This window comes from Tenrec ecaudatus, chromosome 1, assembly GCF_050624435.1.
Source record: "Tenrec ecaudatus isolate mTenEca1 chromosome 1, mTenEca1.hap1, whole genome shotgun sequence".
Taxonomy (NCBI): Eukaryota; Metazoa; Chordata; class Mammalia; order Afrosoricida; family Tenrecidae; genus Tenrec; species Tenrec ecaudatus.
In genome coordinates this window covers 172,259,596-172,279,623 of record NC_134530.1, presented here as the reverse complement: position 1 = coordinate 172,279,623, position 20,028 = coordinate 172,259,596, and the positions used below count along the sequence as shown (strand labels likewise).

General features: G+C 50.9%; 3 non-coding genes and 1 pseudogene across 3 annotated transcripts; all 4 read left to right on the top strand.

Moving 5' to 3' along the window:
* Nucleotides 1-2,304: 2,304 nt before the first annotated feature.
* On the top strand, nucleotides 2,305-2,376 carry TRNAG-UCC (transfer RNA glycine (anticodon UCC)). Its single transcript has one exon. It is a non-coding gene; the product is annotated as a tRNA-Gly (tRNA).
* Nucleotides 2,377-2,633: 257 nt separating this feature from the next.
* On the top strand, nucleotides 2,634-2,705 carry TRNAE-CUC (transfer RNA glutamic acid (anticodon CUC)). Its single transcript has one exon. It is a non-coding gene; the product is annotated as a tRNA-Glu (tRNA).
* Nucleotides 2,706-12,523: 9,818 nt separating this feature from the next.
* LOC142437172 (fructose-bisphosphate aldolase A-like) lies at nucleotides 12,524-14,364 on the top strand (annotated as a pseudogene).
* A 1,430-nt stretch (nucleotides 14,365-15,794) lies between these two features.
* On the top strand, nucleotides 15,795-15,867 carry TRNAV-CAC (transfer RNA valine (anticodon CAC)). Its single transcript has one exon. It is a non-coding gene; the product is annotated as a tRNA-Val (tRNA).
* Nucleotides 15,868-20,028: the final 4,161 nt, after the last annotated feature.

The window sequence follows — 20,028 nt, the reverse complement described above, 5'->3', positions numbered from 1 at the left end:
CGCAGGGTCCCGACCTAGCGAGACCGAAGGGCAGTCTTGTGGCAGGCAGACGTTGGGAGGACGCCCAGAGTCGCAAGAAGACGGGTCCCGTGCGCGCGCGCTGCCGCTCGCCGGCTCGCTGGCGGAGCCCAAGCAGCGCGGCCAAGGTTCCCGCGGCGGTCCCAGCAGTGACCCCCCCGCCCCCAACAGCGACCGACCCACTTCGCTGGGGGCCGGGAGGGGGAGGGAACGGGTGGTGGCCGCGCCGATGCCCCTGTGCCCGTCGCTTCCCGAGGCGGCACGTCGGCAGAAGAAAGGCCCCAGCCCGCGCGTGAGCCGGGCGAGTGAGGTCCGGCCCACGCGCGCACTGGGGCTGTGCGATCCCGTGGGATCGGGTGGCGAGCGCTGCGGGGCCGAGCGCTCTGCGTGGACCCTTGCTAAGGATCCCCGGCTGAGGCTCCCCGGCTGAAGGTGGCGTGTGGCGCCCGCGGGGGTGGGGGTGGGGCTGGGGTCCTGGAGGGGCCTGTGGTTGTCCAAGCCAGAGGATTGAAGGTGTGCGGGAGCTGCAGTAGGAGCACATCTGTCAGCGCTGTGCAGATGGGGCGGCGAGACCCGCCCGTGGCCGGCGCTGGCGGCTGGAGAGGCGCAAGGAGCGCCAGTGGCCTGCCGGCCCGGAGAGGGGTGTGTGTGCGGCGGGTGGGTCCAGGCTGTTTGTTGTTGCCAAAAAGGCTGCTGTGTCAGGAGTGGGATTCGAACCCACGCCTCCAGGGGAGACTGCGACCTGAACGCAGCGCCTTAGACCGCTCGGCCATCCTGACGGCTCGCCCCAAGCGCCCACGGCCGCCTGGCTCGGCCAGGGGGCCCACACGGGTGCCGCTCCTGGGCGGCCCGAGTGGCGGCACCAAGGAAGCTGGGCTGGGGCGCCAGCACTGGAGCTGAGCCAGAACGTGGCCAGCGGAGCAGGCGACGTGCTTGAGCCCGGGCCCAGCGCCTCCAGGTGCGCTGCCTTTGGGTTGACGGGCTGCTGGGGCCCGCCCCCGACGCCGCATCCTGCACCGAGGCACTCTCCTCGCTCAGCTGGGCTTGCGCTCCAAACTGGTCCTCCTCCTCTGGCTGCCACCTGTGGCCTGCGCGCGGGAGTGGGGGCCGCCGGGCCTCTCTGCCGGAGCGACGGGCGGGCGGGCGCGCGCGCTGGCACTGGCGCTCGCCCTGGAGGCCCCAGGCAGCGGGTTGAGGCGGGCGCCAGTCGGCACGAGAGGCTGTGTCTCGCGGCGAGCGTCGCAAGCGGGTCGGGCTGGTGCGGGGCGAGGTGCGGGTTGAGGACTCTGCGCGGCGAGCCAGTGGGCCAAGGGGGAGGAGCAGTGTTGGGCGTGGGGGCGCAGCGACGGCGTCTGGGTGGGCGTCGGCGGTGGCGGTGGCGGTGGCGGTGGCGGTGGCGGCCGGAGAGAGGTCTGGCACCCAGACGGCAGCCGCCGTCCTCATTAGTATAGTGGTGAGTATCCCCGCCTGTCACGCGGGAGACCGGGGTTCGATTCCCCGACGGGGAGGCACAGTCCCTTTTTTTGGGACTCTGCCACGGCCACCCACCAGCCCACCCGGTCCCCGCTCTCAGGCAGGCCCAGTGGCCGGCGCCCGCCAGCCGTTCTTGCCAAGCCGCCCGCCTGGCCTGCCCACCCTCCGGCCGCAGCTCCCCTGCCCTTCTTCCTGGTGCCCAGTCGCGCGCCCGCCCGCCACAGCAGCCTTCTTTCTCTGGCGTCCGAAGCGCCTGGCCAGCGGCCCGTCCCAAAGCTGTGTCTGCCTCCATCCGGCTCAGGCTGGCCGCGGGCCTCGCAGGGAGTCCCACACGCAGGTGCCAGGGCAGGTAGGGGGATCCCCCTGGTGGGCATCACCCTCCTGCTGCTCCTGAGTGCCGCCTGTGCCCTGGCTGAGGCCCGCGGAACTGGCGCGAGCCGACGCCGAAGGCAGGGAGGGCCTTGGAGAAACCCGGCGCTCCAAGTCGGGGTGTCGGGCGCCTCGGGTGCGGGGGTGCGCGGGGCTGCGGCGTCGCGGCAGCGAGAGCCCGGTCGGGCGCCCCCAGCGGCCGCGGCCGGGGCCGGGGCCGGGGCCGGGGCCGGGCGCGCGCTAGGTCCGCGAGAGCGAGCAGCGGGGCTTGGCTGGCCCGAGCGGCCGCTGCGGGTGGCACGGCGCCTGGCGTCCAGGAAGGACAGGGCTGCGCCGGGCGGCGGCTGCCGAGGCGCGAGCGGCGGTAGCGACGGCGGTAGTAGCAGCTGCCGCTGGCGGCGGGGAGCCTGCTGGCCGTGGTGTTGGTGGAGCCCGGGCTGTGCCGCGTTGGTGGTATAGTGGTGAGCATAGCTGCCTTCCAAGCAGTTGACCCGGGTTCGATTCCCGGCCAACGCAGTAGGTCGACCTTTTGCGGGGAAGCCCAGGGGCCTCCGTGCCAGGTGTGAGTGCGTTGCATGTGGGAGCAGCTTGGGTCTGTGGCTCTGCCCGCGCCAGTTGCGTGGGAAGGCGGCGGGCGCGCAGTGTTTTGGGGGAGCTGCCTCCAAGTCGGAGAGGGCACCGTGCTCTTGTGGCGGGGAGGCCGCTGGCCAGGGCGCCCATGGGTGCGCGGGCTCCGAGTGCAGGTGGCATGGACGGGACAGGCGCTCCCACGCTCCCTGGTGGTCTAGTGGTTAGGATTCGGCGCTCTCACCGCCGCGGCCCGGGTTCGATTCCCGGTCAGGGAAGCTTTTCTTCTGCCTGGCGCTGCCCCCACACACACTTGCCACTCGCTCAACCTACCACTCTTTTACTCTCGCCAACGCTGGCTACCTTGAGCCACTTCACGGGCCCTGCCGCCGGCAAGGCCACGCACGGGCGCACCTGCTACGGTCCCCGGCCCCGGTGCCTATGCTCTCAGGATCCGCCCGCTCAGCCCTCAACACCACGCGCCAGGCTGACCTCCCTGCGCGTTCCCTCGACGATCACTGCCAGCGCTTGCGCCAGCAGGACAACGCTAGCGAGGGAGAAAGATTCAGGAGCCCAAGGTGGCCCACCTGGGACGCGTGGACGCCGCCAGTTGGGAGGAAGGATGGTGGAAGGCTGGGGAGGGTGTGAGTGAGTGAGTGAGTGAGTGAGTGAGTGAGTGAGTGAGTGAGTGAGTGAGTGAGTGAGTGAGTTAGCTTTTGAGCGCTTGGGGGTGTGGGTGGGGAAGTGTTGGCTGCTGCGGTGGCAGCGGTGGTGGTGGTGGTGGTGGTGGTGGTGGTGGTGGTGGTGGTGGTGGTGGTGGTGGTGGTGGCGGGAGGTTTTGGGATTTGGGGACAAAAGAAGGATGATGGGGAATTTGATCCGTCAGTGGCAGACAGGGTGTATGTAGGTCGCGATTGTGGGGCGTGCAAGGAGAGGAAGCAGGTGTCTGGGGACACTGGTCTACAGGTGGCTTGGGGAGGGGTGTCAGGGAGCCGGGGACTGTTGGGTGGGAGAGGGTGCCAGCACTCACCTTTCCTCATCATTCTCACCACATCCCCTGAGCACTGCCCACACAGCTGTCCACCTAGAGAGAACGTTGCCCAGAGCACCCTTCTTGCCCTCCTCCAGACTGTCCCTCGGCCTTACTCAGCGGACGGACGACGTGTTTCTCCCATTCCTGTCTAACTGGGGATCCTGGCACGAGTCCGAACACACTGCCACCGTGCGGTCCCAACGCCTGTAGCCAGCTCTGTAGAGACAGTCTCATGGTTGCTCCAAGGTGGTTTCCTTTGGCAATCCCATTTCCCGAAGGGGGTTGGGGCCGTGATGGGGCGGAGGGGGCTGAGGGGGGGGGAAGGGTTTAGGGGGGGTTGGGGGCGGCGATCTCACCCACAGACCTACCTCTGTGTCTCTGTTGTCCCATCTGTGTCTACTTGTGTGAAAATACACCTGAGGTCCAAGGGATCCCTACAGCCTTTTGCGAGTGCAGAACCCTGCGGTCTGACAGACAGGGTAGCATGCTGGGGCAAGCTTCACAGCGGGCAAAGCTCCTGCCAGGGGCCAGCCGAACCACGCGTTTCCTGCTGCCTGACTGGCTCATTGACGTCACACACGTCTCCAAAGTGCATCCTCCCCTGAGGGTGGGCATGGGGATCAGAGCCCAGGGCACCGGGGCTTTGCATGGCCATTCCCCGGGTTCAGAGACAGAGGTTTTGGAAGGCCAGTGCGGTGGAGTGGATTCTGAGAGCCCGCGGCCCCTGGAATGGAAGAGCGGCCCTGCACCTCAGGGGGTTTCTTGGGCAGGAGGGCTCTCTCAGGAGGCGGGTAGGGCTCTGATCCTTAGAAGCGCGCGCGCGCTCACACACTCACACACACACACACACACACACTCGTGTGCAGACTCCCTTTTCGGTGGAGGATGGCTTGTGGCGGTGGAACCCAGAAGCTCACTTACTCCCGCATTCAATGACCTCCACTCTCCTATCTGGACTTGAGGGTGCCAGTCGGTGGCGTGTTTACCTTGAATTTGGCTGTGTGCATGGCACTTTCTTTCTTCCTCTTTTTTTTGGGGGGGGGACTTTCTTAGTAAGGTCAATAAAGGATGGTGTCATATTTTGTGAGCCTGGGCAATGATAAGCGTAAATGGCAAATGATGAGAAGTGTCCAATGGCAGGGAATGGTCTGGCATTCACGTGACAGGTAATGTTCCTGTAGCATGGTAGTGTGTCAGGAGAACCTGCCTTAATATATCATCACAGGTCTGGTAAGTGCAATTGTACAGCACTAATAAGCCAATATTATAGTAAAGTTATAGAGAATAAGAGATAGAAGAGAGATTGAAATAATGGAGGCAGACAAATTTCATAGTAGCATGCTCATTTCAGGCATTTATAGGTAACCATAAGATATGTATATTCAGTAGTTGCATGCATCACAAGGTGGGTGGCATCCGCATCAAGGTCCCTGAGCTCACAGGTGAGGAAACCTAATACCTGCCTTGATGGAAGGTATGAGGGAGGTTGGGTGACGTGTTAGTCTCTGTAGAGTAGAGAAACAAATCCATGGACACACATATATGTATAAGAAAGAGATTTATATAAGAGCAATTGAACATTGATAAAACATCCAAACCCAGTCCAGATCAAGTCCATAAATCTGATATTAGCCCATATTTCTGATATCAATCTATAAACTCCTCTTCAGACTCACAAAACACATGCAATGATGCCAAATGCAGAAGATCACAGGCCAGTGGGTAGAAAGTCTCAGTGCTGGCAGGGGTCTCTCTGTGGCTTTTCCGGCTTCTGCGGTGTGGTTGCATCCATGTGGCTTGTCTTCTACAATGTCTCCCTGGGAGTGACAGAGAGAGAGAGGTGTCTTCCACCTCCAAGAAGGAAGTACCAGATTTCCCAGAATTCTCAGGAGAAGGCCATGCCCACACAGAAGTCTCATTGGCTATCTCCAGATGGTCAGCCTAGACTCCACCCCTCCAATCTTAATCCTGAAATTGACTTCAGGCTAGGTGACTACCACAGATGACACGGAGGGGAGAGAGAACAAAAGGATCATGTCTGCCTCTGTAGGGAGACAGAATCAACCACGTGCTCACTTTAAGGCAGCACAGCTGTTAGGGGAGAATCTGTGGGAACTATATAGCAGGATAATGTACTTGGACTTTATCTCTAACTTAACCAAGTGGAGGCTTTCCTACCATGGAATACTAGCTCTCCAGATCCCCTCTATTATAAGCTAAGGAATATAGTCCTCATCATATTTCCCTCAGTGTGAGTTTCCCACACCAGAAACCCCATGGGCAACAGAGGGAAACACTGCCCCTCCTCTGCCGTCCTCAGAATTATTCTTCTCACTGAGCCTCATGCCATAGCCACGGTGTCAGTCCTTCTTGACCTCTTTTCTGCTGCCCCTCTACCTTACCATGTGTGATGTCCTTCTGCAGGGGCTGCTTTCTCCTGACAACATGTCTGAAGTATATGAGACTAAGTCTTGCCATAATTCTTCCAAAACTACTTTGTTTGTAGTACTTTTTTCCTTTCTTTTTTTCAGACAATTTATTAGGGACTCATACAACCTTTATCACAATCCATACATACATCAATTGTGTAAAGCACATCTGTACATTCTTTGCCCTCATCATTTTCAAAGCATTTGCTCTCCACTTGATCCCTTTGCATCAGGTCCTCTTTTTTCCCCCTCTCTCCCAGGTCCCCCCTCCCTCATGAGCCCTTGATAATTTATAAATTATTTGGTCATATCTTGCCCATAGTACTTTCAATATCCTTTGTCAGCAGGATAGTTCAAATGCATCCGTTTTTCAGTCTTCCTTATTCAATATCCAACTTTCACATTCATCTGAGGCCATGGAAAGTACCATGGCTTTGGTCAGGTGCTCCTGAGCCCTCAAAGTTACATCCTTGTTTTGCATCATCCTTGCTTTTTAACACTTAAAGAGGAGTGTTGGTTGTGTGTGTTAAATACCTTACAGTTTGTTCATCTAACTCCCACCCCAGATCAAGGAAAGTTGACTAATATCTTCTGCAACAAGTAGCAAAGATATCATTGGGATGTGCCAAGAGTTCTGTGGTCGGGTATTGTCAGGGTAAACCAGCCCCTAACACATCATCACGGGTCTGGTAGGTGCAATTGTACAGCGATAATAATTAAATATTTTAGTAAAGTCATAAAGAGCATGAGAGATAGAAGAGAGACAGAAATAATGGAGTCAGACACATTTCATGGTAGCATGCTCACCTCAGCCTGACTTGGTGGTCCACGTGGAACCAGGGGGAGGGGAAGCAGACAAGGGGAAAGGGAACAGGGGAGCAAGGAAGGGAGAGAGGAAGGGGAAGCCGACCAGAGGCCAAGGGAGGAGAGCCAGAGAGAGATCTTTATTGCTAACCCAGGCCTGTATACCTTTGGGAAGTGCAAGCCCACTTACAGGTAAAGACATACATCACAGGAAAGGGTTGTGCTATAGATAATACAGCAATGAGAGGGGGACAATCTAGAGATATACACGCAATAGGAAGAGGAGGGATTGGGGGTATACATGTGACAAGAAGGGGCAGATCCTAGATTCAGGATGGCAGCCTAACTTTGGATGTCACTGAGCAGGTTTGACCTGTTTTCTGGCTCACTGTAGAAGCCATCAGTAGGGTGTAAACCCAACCTACAGGAACAAGCTAATGGTTGCAAGTCTTTAGGGAGAAGTAGCCCATTATTCTTAACAGCAGAGAGTGGGGCCTAACATATTTGGGGGAGACGATTTGGGAGAAATCTTTTTTCCCCACAGTGTACGTGTGTTCTCTGGACGCTGTAAAGTGCAAGGGATTCAGAGACTATCTCCATGCGGTGAAAATGGGGCCTTGGTTGTTGTGCCTGACCAGTCCACGGCTGGAACCCACCAGCCCATCATTCAGGAACAAAGGCCTGGAGATCTGCTCCCCTTAAGACTTGATGTTGTTGTTAGGTGCTGTCACGTCTGTTTGACCCACAGTGACCCTGATATGACAGAAGGAAACACTGCCTGGTCCTGCTCCATCCTCACAGTTGTTCTTATGTCCGAGTCCACTGATGCAGCCTCTGTGTCGATCCATCTTGTCGAGGGTCTTCCTCTTTCTTGCTTTACCAAAGATTTGTTGGTAGGTGCTGCCAAGTACTTTCAGAGCCCTAGGCACCCGAAGAACGACAAGTGGAAACACTGCTCTGTCCTGCACCTGTCCGGTCCCGCGGGACATCAACAACGTGGGTACCTGAAAGAGGGACTGGGAATGAAGATGGGCAAGGGCGCGGAGAGATGGAGGCAAGACAGGAATCTGATCAAGCCTCGTTTATTGAGCTGAGAGCAGAGGTTTAAATAGCCAGCGAAGGGCGGGCACCATTACATCACATGTAAAATAGGGTACAGCTGAGGTAGCCAATAGTCGTGCATCTCCTAAATAAGAAAGAAGTGGCGGGCAACTGATCAAACAGGTAAGTATGCTAATGAAGCATACCAGGTGCCTGGGGGGAAATGCCACCAGTCATGTATTGACCAATGAACATAGCAGCTGCTAGTGAAAGAGCACCAATCCTAGCAAGGGTCAAGGCAGCCACCCTCTGTCGGGAAATGAAACAAAGGCAGTAAAATCACAGGGCAGTTTGTATGGCAGGAAACTCAGAGTGAATTCATAAAGGTCGTACATGGCTTACATCCAGGGTAGGGGACACGCAGTCCCCTACATGCGCCATCCTCACCATTGTCCCTGTGCTCGAGCCCATTGGTGCAGCCGCTTGCTGAATTCCATCTGGCTGAGGGTCTGCCTCTCTTTTGACGCCCAAACATCATGCTCTTCTCCAGGGCACTGTCTCTCCTGACAAGATGTCCAAAGTATGTGAGGCTTGCCATCCTTGCATCTAAAGAGCATCTGGCTGTTCTTCTTCTGAGACAGATTTGTTGGTTCTTCTGGTGGCCCGTGGTACTTTCAATGTTCTTCACCAGCATCATAATTAGAATGCATCAACTCTTCTGTGGTCCTACTTATTTGTCAGGGGAGAGAGCCCCTAACAAATGATCACATGTCCGGTAGGCACAATTATACAGCGATAAGTAAAGATTATAGTAAAGTCATTAAGAATAAGGAGAAGTAGAAGAGAGAGAAAAATAATGGAGTCAGACACATTTCCTGGTAGCATGCTCCCCTCAGCCCCGCTTGGTGGTCCACATGGAGATGGAAGATGGGTGGGCAGGAAAGGACTGGAGCGAGAGAGCCATGTATTGATAACCAAGGCTTATATCTCTTTAGGGGGTGTGATTACAAGTAACCACAGGGGCTGTATAGTAGGCAATACAAGCAACCAGAGGGGGATATACCATGGGCATAAGCGTAACAGGAAGGGGATGAGCTGGGGGTATACACATGATAGGAAGGGGAGGGACTAAGGGCGTACATGTGACAAGAAAGGCAGACCTTAGACTCAAGATGGCAGCCTAACCTTGGTCACCCTTGAGTGGGCTTGACCTCCATGGGCTCTCCTTCAGGGAAAAAATCTACTATTATCCTTATCAGAAGGGAGTGGGCCCTACTTGTGGGATAAACAGTGGTGTCTGCTTACTCTGGGTGGCTGATAACCCTTAGGGAGAATAATCCCTGACCTACTTTCATTGACCTCCAAGTGTAGTCATTTGCCACATGATTGTAGCAAGCAACTAATTTTGGCATATATTTGGGGGAGACAACTTGGGAGAAATCTTTCTGTTTCCTACACTTCATCACTGTCCAAGTTTCACATGCCTATGGGACTGTGGGAAATACGAATACTTGGGTCAGGTGTACTTAGCCCTCAACATAACATCCTTGCTCTTCAACACTTTAAAGAAGTCTTCTGCAGCACATCTGCTTAATGATACCAAGACTGCTGCTTACATGAGCAATGACTGTGAATTAAAACAAGATTAAGTCTTTGACAAATCCTGTCCTTTCTCCATTTATCATGATGTTAACTGTTGGTCCAGTTTTGAGGATTTGTGGTAGTTAGCTGATTTTATGTCAACTTGAAGATGTTTGAAAGTGTAGGGGTGAATGCAGCCTGTTAATCAGGTGCCTACTTGGGAGTGTGGTCTTCTCATGAGGAGGACGCTGGGACTCCTTCTCTGCCCCTTCGCCTTCCTGCTTTCTTGAATTCTACTACTAACCCTGAGAGCTGCAGCGGCCCTGCCATTTCCCACTGACTTTGGATCCACACCACTCTGCACTCACCAGCCTGTCATCTTCCTGCATGTCACGTCACTGCATGTGGCTGCGTGAGTCTGAAGGGGGCTTGTGGACTAGGATTGGACTTATGGACTTGAGTTGGACTGGGCTGGGATACTTCCTCAATATGCCATTACTTCTTGATATGAAACTCTTTCTTCTTTTGTTTGGCATTTTTATTTATTTTTTAGCAAAAACTCTTTCTTATACATACACGAGTGTCACTGGATTTGTTTCTCTAGTCACCCTGGACTAACTCAGATTTCGGTTTTCCTTATATTGAAATGCATTCCTGAAGCCCATAGTCTTGGATTTTCATCAGCAAGTGCATTAAGTCTTTCTAATTTTTAGCAATCAAGATTGTATCATTTGCATATCACATGCTGCTAAGTCTTCCACCAATCTTGATGCTGAATTTTTATAGACTGACTTCTCAGATTATTTGCTCATCATAAAGACTGAATAAGGGGAAATGCTGGTGTACACTTTCCTGATTTTAAGCCACTCATTATGCCCTTGTTCTGTTGGAAGGACTGCTCTTTGGTCCATGTCGCAACACAATGAAGTGTTCTGGAATGTTCATTGTTTAGAGTGTTGTCCATAGTTTGTTATGATCCACACAGTCAAGTGCCTTTGCACAGTCAATGAAACTCAGGAAATGTCGTTCTGGTCTTCTCTGCCTTCAACCATGATCCTTCTGATGGTGATCGCAGTGATCGTCCTGGTTCCCGGTTCTCTGATGAACAGAGCTTGAATTTCCGGTGGCTTCTTGGTGATGGACTGCTGCAACCACTGTTGAATGATCTTCAACAAAATGTCACTTGCATGTGACAGTATTGATAATGCTAGATAATTTCTGCGTTCTGTTTGGCGTGTGTTTCTTTGGAATAGAATCAAATATGGGTCTCTTCCAGTTTGGTGACCAAGTAGCTGTCTTCCAAATTTCTTGCCATAGATGAGTGAGTGCTTCCAGTTCTGTATCAGCATTTCACTTGGGATTCTGTATGTTCCTGGAGTCATCATATGCACTTGTTTCTCTTGGATATATGCCCAGGAATGGAATTATTAGGTCATAGATTAGATACATGTATGTGCACTTGTTTCTCTTGGATATATGCCCAGGAATGGAATTATTAGGTCATAGATTAGATACATGTATGTGCACTTATTTCTCTTGGATATATGCCCAGGAATGGAATTATTAGGTCATAGATTAGATACATGTATGTGCACTTGTTTCTCTTGGATATATGCCCAGGAATGGAATTATTAGGCCATAGATTAGATACATGTATGTGCACTTGTTTCTCTTGGATATATGCCCAGGAATGGAATTATTAGGTCATAGATTAGATACATGTTTAGATTTAGTAGATATCTCCAGAGAATTTGCTTGACATTGACATTGTCCCACTAGCTTTTTTTTTAGGCTAGTTCTTGCATGACATCAGGAGTCTTGGTGGTGTAGTGGTTATGTGTTGGCCTTGGACCTGCATGGTTGGCAGTTCAAGACCACCAACAGCTCGGAGGGAGAAAGATTGAGTTTTCTACTCATGTAAACAGTTACACTCTCAGAAACCCAATGACAGTCACTATGAGTCAGCATTGATTTGATGGCAGTGAATTTTATTTGCATGATGTATCATTTTCTCTTTTTACTCTCAACTAATTTGTGTCTTAACACTTAAAGTGACTATAAGCAACATAAAGTTGGTTCTGAGTTTGTTTTGTTTGGCTCAGTCTGACAACTTGGGGTTTAAAAAACTTAAATATCATTTATATGCTATTTTTCATCTATATGCTATTAATGTAAATATTCATATGGTTAAGCCTTACATCTTGCTGTTGGTTTTCTATTTGCTCCATATGTTCTTTACTACTACTCTCCTGTCATAGCTTATGTTGATTTTTTGGTTACTCAATTGTATCTCCCTAGTTACCCTTTAAGGAGTCCTGGTGACAGAGTGAGCCATAAAGATTTTTTTAAAATACTTTTATTGGGGGCTCTGACATCTCTTATCACAATCCATACATTCATCCAGTGTGTCAAGAACATTGGCACATATGCCACAATCATCATTTTCAAAGCATTCTCTTCCTACTTGAGCCCCTGATATCAGCTATTTATTTCTTTCCCTCCCCCCCCCCCACACACCATAAAGATTTAAAGTCCTGGAAACTCAAAGGAACAGTTCTAGGCTGTCAAATATGCTTATTATGAGTCAAAATCCTTTCAATAGCAGCATGTGGTTTATTTAGCTTTGAATGACATCTTTAATTTTTCTTCTTGTTACTCTATACAGTACATCCTTACTTCACTGCAGTCTAATCAAATCAGTGTGTTTGTCACTTCTTAAGCAATGCAAGAGCCTTCCAGCAGCTTAATCCTAATTCCTGCTATTTGTACTTGTTAGGGGTTGAATTCTGTCCCATCCACCCCTACCCCCTGGCGAAATATGTGTTTTATAGGTAAATTTATAGAGACAGTAGCTGAATTAGTAATTTCCTAGGGGTAGGGCAATGGAGGTTGGGGGAAATGGGAAGCTGATAATAATGAGTACAAGAAAAAAGAAATTTTTCTAAAATTGATTAAATATGATTAAACCATTGAATTGTATGTGAACTATATGTCAATAAAACTGTTAAAACCATAACAATTAAATTCACATATAAAAACAAAATATGTATTTTCAGTCCTAACCTCTATGCCAGTGGTTGGGAATGGGTTGTTTCTGTTAAGTTAATTGAGGCAGGATTAGTTTTGAGCTGATCTCTTTTGAGATATAAAAAGATTAGATGATTAGGCTGGCTGCCACTCCTTCAACCTCCAGGGAGGAACTTGCACCATGCCCTACCCACAACCAGTGCTCACCCCAGAGCAGAAGGAGCTGTGGGACATTGCCCATTGAGTTGTGGCTCTGGGCAAGGGCCTCCTGACTGCAGATGAGTCCACCGGAAGTATTGCAAAGCGACTGCTGTCCATTGGGATAGAGAACACCGAAGAGAATTGTGGGAAACAGAAAGACTTCTCCCAAGTCGTCTCCCCCAAATATATGTTAAACTTAGGACACTGCTTGCAGCTAATGGTAAATGATTGTCAAGTTTCTTCCCTGAAGGCAGTCAGCTGCCAGACTACTGTCTGGTGCCACCACAGGTAGGCCCTCCTCCTTGCTGTTAAGGACAATAGGCTACTTCTCCCTAAGGCTTGTGACCATTAGCTGGGTTCCTGTAGGTAAGGTGTACATCCTACTGATAATGGTTTCTATAGTGAGCCAGAGAACAGGTTAAACTTGCTCAGTGACATCCAAAGTTAGGCTGTCATCCTAAATCTAGGATCTGCTGATCTTGTTACCTGTATATCCCCCAAACCCACCTCTTCCTATTGCATGGATACCCCTATATCACTCCCCTCCCATTACTGTATTATCTATAGCACAACCCTTTCCTGTGAGGTATGTCTTCACCTGTAATTAGGGGCTTGCATGTCCCCAGAGAATATAAAAACCTTGGTTAGCAATAAAGAGCTCTCTCGGGCTCCTCTCTTGGCCTCTCCTGTCATTACTCCCCTGTTCCCTTTCCTCTTGTCCTCCTTCCCCTCCCCCTCTCTCCAAGTGGATCACCAAGCGGGGCTGAGGTGAGCATGCTACCATGAAATGTGTCTGACTCCATGATTTCAATCTCTCTTCTATCTCTCATGCTCTCTAGGATTTACTATAATCTTTACTTATTGCTGTACAATTATGCCTATCGAACCCGCGATTAGTTGTGGGGGGTTGGCATTTCCCCCACAGAGAATCACCGCTTCTACGGGCAGCTGCTGCTGACTGCTGATGACCAGGTGAACCCCTGCACTGAGGGCGTCCTTCTTTTCCATGAGACTCTCTACCAGAAAGTGGACGATGGGCGCCCCTTCCCTCGTTATCAAATCCAAGGGCAGTATCTGGGCATCAAGGTTGACAAGGGTGTAGTGACCCTGACAGGAACAAATGGTGAGACCACCACCCAAGGGCTGGCAGGCTGTCTGAACACTGTGCCAGGACAAGAAAATGGCGTTGACTTTGCCAAGTGGAGCTGTGTGCTAAAGATCGGCGAGCATACCCCTTCAGCCCTCACCATCATGGAAAATGCCAATGTGCTGGCCTATTATGCCAGCCCCTGCCAGCAGAATGGCATCATGCCCATTGTGATACCCGAGATCCTCCCCGATGGCGACCATGCCCTGAAGTATAACACTGAGTATAACACTGAGAAGGTGCTGGCTGCCGTCTACAAGGCCCTGAGTGACCACCACGTCTACCTGGAAGGCACCTTGCTGAAGCCCAGGATGGTCACCCCTGGCCATGTCTGCACACGGATATTTTCACGCAAGGAGATAGTCATGGCAGCTGGTACCGCACTGCTGTTACTGGGGTCACCTTCCTGTCTGGAAGCCAGAGAGAGGAGGGGTGTCCAGCAACAAGTGCCACCTGTTGAAGCCATGGGCCCCGACCTTCTCCTACGGGAGAGCCCTGTGGCACCTGCCCTGAAGGCCTGGGGTGGCAAGAAGGAGAGCGTGGAGGCAGCCTGGGAGGAGTCCATCCAGGGAGCCCAGGCCAACAGCCTCGCTTGCCAAGGAGAGTACACTCCAAGCGGTCAGGCTGGGGCTGCAGCCAGCGAGTCCCTCTTCATCTCTAACCACACCTACTAAATGGAGGTGGTGGAGGCTGCCCCCTCAACTCTCCAGGCCTTCTCCCGCCCCCTCCCATGCCCACCTCTTGATGGGAGGCCACCTACCACCTGGGCTCCAGACCACGCTTTCCTTTCATTCTCGCCGCCCTTGTGACAGTGGTGTGCGGTGTTGTCTGTGTATGCCAACTCCATCGCCCTTTCCAGCTCACTGCCAATAAACAACGATTTAAGTGAGCGGTGGGGTGGCGGGGAGAGATTAAACCATCTGGCTGAACTGAGACAGGAAGAGAGACTCAAAGCCACATCAAGCTCACTCTCAGAATCAGCTCAGAAGAGATAAGAGCCTTCCTCCAGAGCCAACACAGAGAAAGTCTTCCTCTAGACCTGCCACCCTGAACTTGGACTTGCAGCCTCCTCAAGTTTGAAGCTTTGTTAAAGCCACCCGCTTGAGGCACTGCTGTTACAGCAGCACTGGGTGATGAGAACCGTACTACTGTCCCCTCCTAAGTTTGTCTTCTTCATTCACTGTGGCGTTTCCCACAGTGGGGTTCTAGGGCCTCCCCACTGACTCTGTACACCTTTTCCCACCAGATGAGTTCACCTTCGACACTCTTAAAATGAGGCCATTTGACCTTGCTGTTCTTGTTTTGTTTTTTTTCCCCAGAGGTAATTTGGGACCCTGGGTTACATCCGTAGAGATATTTGGACAATGCCAGTCATTTTCTCTCACTCCAGACGCTACAGTTCCTGCGTCTCTATATCTCATTCTTTTGCTGCCTCAGACAGCAAGGTGGGGTCCCCTAAGACAGCGATGGCTGAGAGCACGAGAGTTGCGGGGTATTCCTTGGAGTTAATGGCTGTTCCGTTTTAGGAAAATCAATTTTATTTAGCTTCAGATTTTTGTCTTTAAAACAGGATTAAGACGTCTCATAATAAAATTTAATTAAATATTCTAATGAACGTGAACGTTCCCACCCCCCCACCCCCCAATGTCGTGCAGGACAATATAAGATCCTTTTTCATTTTGTTTCCAGCATCCTTTTCCTTATCTCCGCCAGGCCTGTTACCGCCAGTGGTTACTGCTCTTCCCACGGCGGGGCGCACAGGCTAATCCCCAGGGCGTGCTCAGACTCTTCGCGGACCCGGTGCTTCGAGCCAAGAAAGTTTTAGGTTTAGGCCAGGGGATTGTATGATTGGGATCATCCACCACGACCAAACCTGCCCCATGAACCTGGGGGGTTTAAAAAGCAACGATCCTGACGGGAACCCCGAGAGTGCTGGAAGTTTCTGGAGTAGGCCCTATGGTGTTCACCGTGAGGTGTATCCGGGATTCCCTGCCAGGAGCTGCCAGGCTAAGGTCCGTTGGTCTGGGCACGTTTATCATGTGCCAAGGACAGCATCATAGGTTGTGTATTCAAGGGGTGTCTTCCAGCAGCCACTCACTAGCTGGTTTCCGTAGTGTAGTGGTTATCACGTTCGCCTCACACGCGAAAGGTCCCCGGTTCGAAACCGGGCGGAAACAGCAAGTTGCGCTCCTTTTTATTTCTCTGACCTCTAACTTTCGGTTGTATTCCAGCCTTTTGGAAAAACCCGCCACGATCACGAGGATACCCTAACCCCCCTGCCCGGGCCTGAGCGGGTGGAAGAGCCGCAGCACACACCGCGCGGTGGAGCGGCCCGCAGCTGCAGACTCGCGCCCGCCCAGGGCCGGGGCGCGCGCCTCGCTCTCCCTCTGCCTCTCCCTCTCCCCTTCCTCCGGTCACCGCGGGTCCCGGCAGGACCGGTGAGACTGGTGAGCCCGCCCCGCCGCCTGGGGCCCTGGCGGTCGCGAGCAGGCGCTCCTCGCAGGGCTCGGCCCCAGGCCGGTGTTCAGGTGCAGCCGTCTGCACGGGCCGTGCGGCCAGCACCGCAACGCTGCCTCGCGTTGCTCTCCGATGAGCCGGGGGTCCGAGAAGCCGAAGGACGCGGTTCCGGAGCCAAGGTCACGCTCGCATTGACGGATCATCACCCGCCCCAGACGGCGCTGCCCGGCGTTGCTCTCCTCGACTTGCGCCGTCGCTCGCCACCCAGTTCTCAGTCAGGAAGCGTGACAATTCTTTCCCCTTCCCTCCATCTCTCCCCAACTGGTTCTCTTTTAATTAGGGTTTTCTTTTAATTAGAAAATTATACTCACAACCTAACAAAACACCACCAGCGACAAAATGGGCAACTCTTTGAACAAACACATCAGCAAAGAAGATATAAAAATGCAGTGGTGGAATTCAAATAATCTAACAACTGGATCGCTGCGCTAATGACTGCTTGCCCCCCTCCCCCCATCACGGTTTTAATGATAAAATACTGGGATATCAAAAGGTAGTTTATTTCATACTTAAATGACAATAAGAGGTACATGAAACTAGATTATAAGAAAGTTTTAAAACATTAATGAAAAATAATATTAAATTTTAAAAAATTAAAAAATATATAATACCAGACCAAAAAACAATGATATTTGGGGGCTGACGGATATTTACAATCTGATTTGTAGCAGGGCTCCATTATGACTCTCATTTACTCCAGACTCTTACCTTTGTGGGCCTCTTCCTTCATTAAAAAACAACAACGAGAAAATGAGAAGCTGATGCCAAGGGCTCAAGTACAAAGCAAATGTTTTGAGAATGATAATGGCAACAAATGTACAAATGTGCTTGACACGATGGATGGATGGATTGTGCTGAGTTGTACACGTGCCCAATAAAATAATTAAATAATAATGTTAAAATATTTCAAAGTTTTATTCCATTGTAATTTGGATTACCATTTACACAGCAAAATAGTTTTGCATCCAACAATTTGTACCCATTGGTTGCAGTCTCCTCAATGAAGCCTTACATTTCCCACTTCCTCCCTGGCTTCCCTATTTCCACACTTGGAGGCCTTCTGAGCTTTGACTTTGGGCTGAGGCTGCCCTTTGGTCCCTGAAGAGGCAGATCTGTACAGAGGAGCACCTTCCTCGCTGGCATTACTATGCACCCCATAGGCCTGTCTACTGCTTGGCTGAAAACTGATCTGCAGAGCTGGGTTCAGTTCCAGGCGTGAAGGGTGTCAAAGGACATCTGAGGGCTTCGGTTAGTCGGGTCCTTCTTATGTGTTAAACATGCTTTTAGATCTATTAGTACAAAAGGTGGCTGCCTTGGCATAGAGATGGACTAATGTTACACATAAAAATGTTTTCTTCCATCTGAAAAAAATATTTTCTTTCTGAAATTAAGAGAAATGAAAATGTTTTGTGGGCCTCTTAACGTTCTCCTGGTTCTATACCTGCCGCGCCTAAGCGGTGCATTGGCCCTGGCTGGTGGTGAGGGCCTTACAGGAGTATGCATGTTCCAACATGTCACAACTGGTACAATTAAATGGGATGCTTAGCACATGTCAATTATGCCATAATATAGCTGTTATTTTTTTCAGGTTTCATTTTTTTCTGGGGGAGAAATAAGCACACATTGTGGAGCCAGTTCTGGAAACTGAGATAAGAGCATATTTTAAAGGTATTTTTTTTCACAAGTCAGTCAGTGTGGTGTAGCAACAATGAAACATGCAACTTTCCTCTAGTTCCTAAATACTTCCTCCCCGACTACCATGATCCCAATTCTACTTTACAAATCTGGCTAGACCAGAGGATGTACACTGGTACAGATAGGAACTGGAAACACAGGGAATCCAGGACAGATAATCCCTTCAGGTCCAGTGGTGCCAAGAGTCCTGATACTGGGAGGGTGGGGTAGAAAAGGGGAACCGATTATAAGAATCTACATATAGCCTCCTCCCTGGGGAATGGACAACAGAAAAGTGGGTGAAGGGCGATGTCAGACAGTGTAAGATATGAAAAAATAATGACAAAATAATAATAATTTATAAATTATCAAGGGTTCATGAGGGAGAGGGGAGCAGGGAGGGAGGGGGGAAAATGAGGAGCTGTGCCAAGGGCTTAAGTGGAAAGCAAATGTTTTGAGAATGATGAGGGCAACAAATGTACAAATGTGCTTTGCACTATTCACATATGTATGGATTGTGATGAGGTGTATGAACCCCCAATAACATGATTGTTTTTTAAAAAGGGGGAAAAAGTTTTTTTTCTGTAGCTTTTTTCCCTAACAAAGAAACAAAAACCCCACCTTTTCTTCACAGCACTAGCTAAGCTCTGGATGGCCCTTGGGGGTGGTGTTCATCTCAGTTCATTGTCCTCTTCACATGGGAGGGGGAGGGAAGGCTTCTCTTGGCTGGGATTTAATTTTGTTTTAATTAATTATTTTCATTTATCCCCATTTCCTCCTCCTACTTGCTCCCTAATGTATTTGATATGTATCACAAGTTTTTATGCATTCTTGTAAAACACGTGAGTTGTTTTATGTGCAGTGAGTTCTTAGTTTTGCGCGTAATTTTTTAAAAATCATTTTACTGGGGGCTCATACAACTCTTCTCACACTCCATCCACCCATCCATTGTGTCAAGCACATTTGAGTGCGTAATTGTTCTACTGAACACTGTGACTGTGCAGCTGCCCACGCTGCTCTGCTGCACATCTACCCTCTTGTTTCTAACTGCCAAATATAATGCCACACAGGGCACCCACTCTCCTTTCTTTCTCCCACTCCCTGCTGTGACAAACAATGCCATCACACATTCTCTATCACACAAATACGATGGAGCGCCTACTATGTGCCAGACATTGTTCCGGACTCTAGGGAGCCAGGGATTTATTTATTTGCTTCTTCTGGAAGATGTACTTCCTTTGGAAATAGGCAAAGTTGAAGCAGGAAGGGATTCAGGCATTATTAAAAGGAAACAAAACCAAATCCCTGCCCGGTGGATGTTACATTCTAGTAGGTGAGGCAGATAAAGCAGATAAAATATGTAGTTCTATGGAGATGGTGTGACTGCTAAGGAGAAAAGGGCTAGAGGCGTGTAAGTTTTAGAGAGGGTAGCCACGAAAGCCCCCTGAAAAAGCGACTTCTTGGTTTATAATAGAGGAAGGAGCCTTGGTGAGGTTGGCAGTTTGAAATCAGCAACAGCTCCTATTACAGTCTTGGAAACCCACAGGGGTCACTGTGAGACAACATTGATTCAATGGCTGTGAGTTTGGTTTGGGACCAGAAGGAAGTGATGGCCAAATAGTTAGCTGGAGAACAAGATTCTAGGCTGAAGAAGCTGCAAGGACAAGGCCCTGAGGCCGGAGAGAGAGATGTGCTCCAGCAAGGCCCTGAGGCCGGAAAGAGAGATGTGCTCCAGCAATGGCAAAAAGACCAACGCAGCTGGGTCAGCTAGCGGGAGATAAAGGGCATAGTAAGGACTTTGCTTTCTCTTTGCTAGAGAGTTGGGAGAGGGGATTTAGGAAATGCATTTTTTCCTGCAGTGCAGAATAGGAGGGCAGGAAATAGATCTGAGAGCCACACCCCAAATAGCCAGCAGTGTGTGGTTTGCAAGGTGAGGAAGGGTGCAGTCCCCAAAACAGCAGCAGGGAAGGCAAACCACAGCTCCCTTGATGGTCCTCCTTCTCTGAGTACAAAGCAGTTCATTCCTTTCCTCCTTGAGCCTACTCCACACCATCCACTTTACCCACGCCAAAAAAGCTCACTCCATGAGTTGATTCTGACTCATGGAGACCCAATATGGTACAGAGTAGAACTGAGCTCCACAGTTT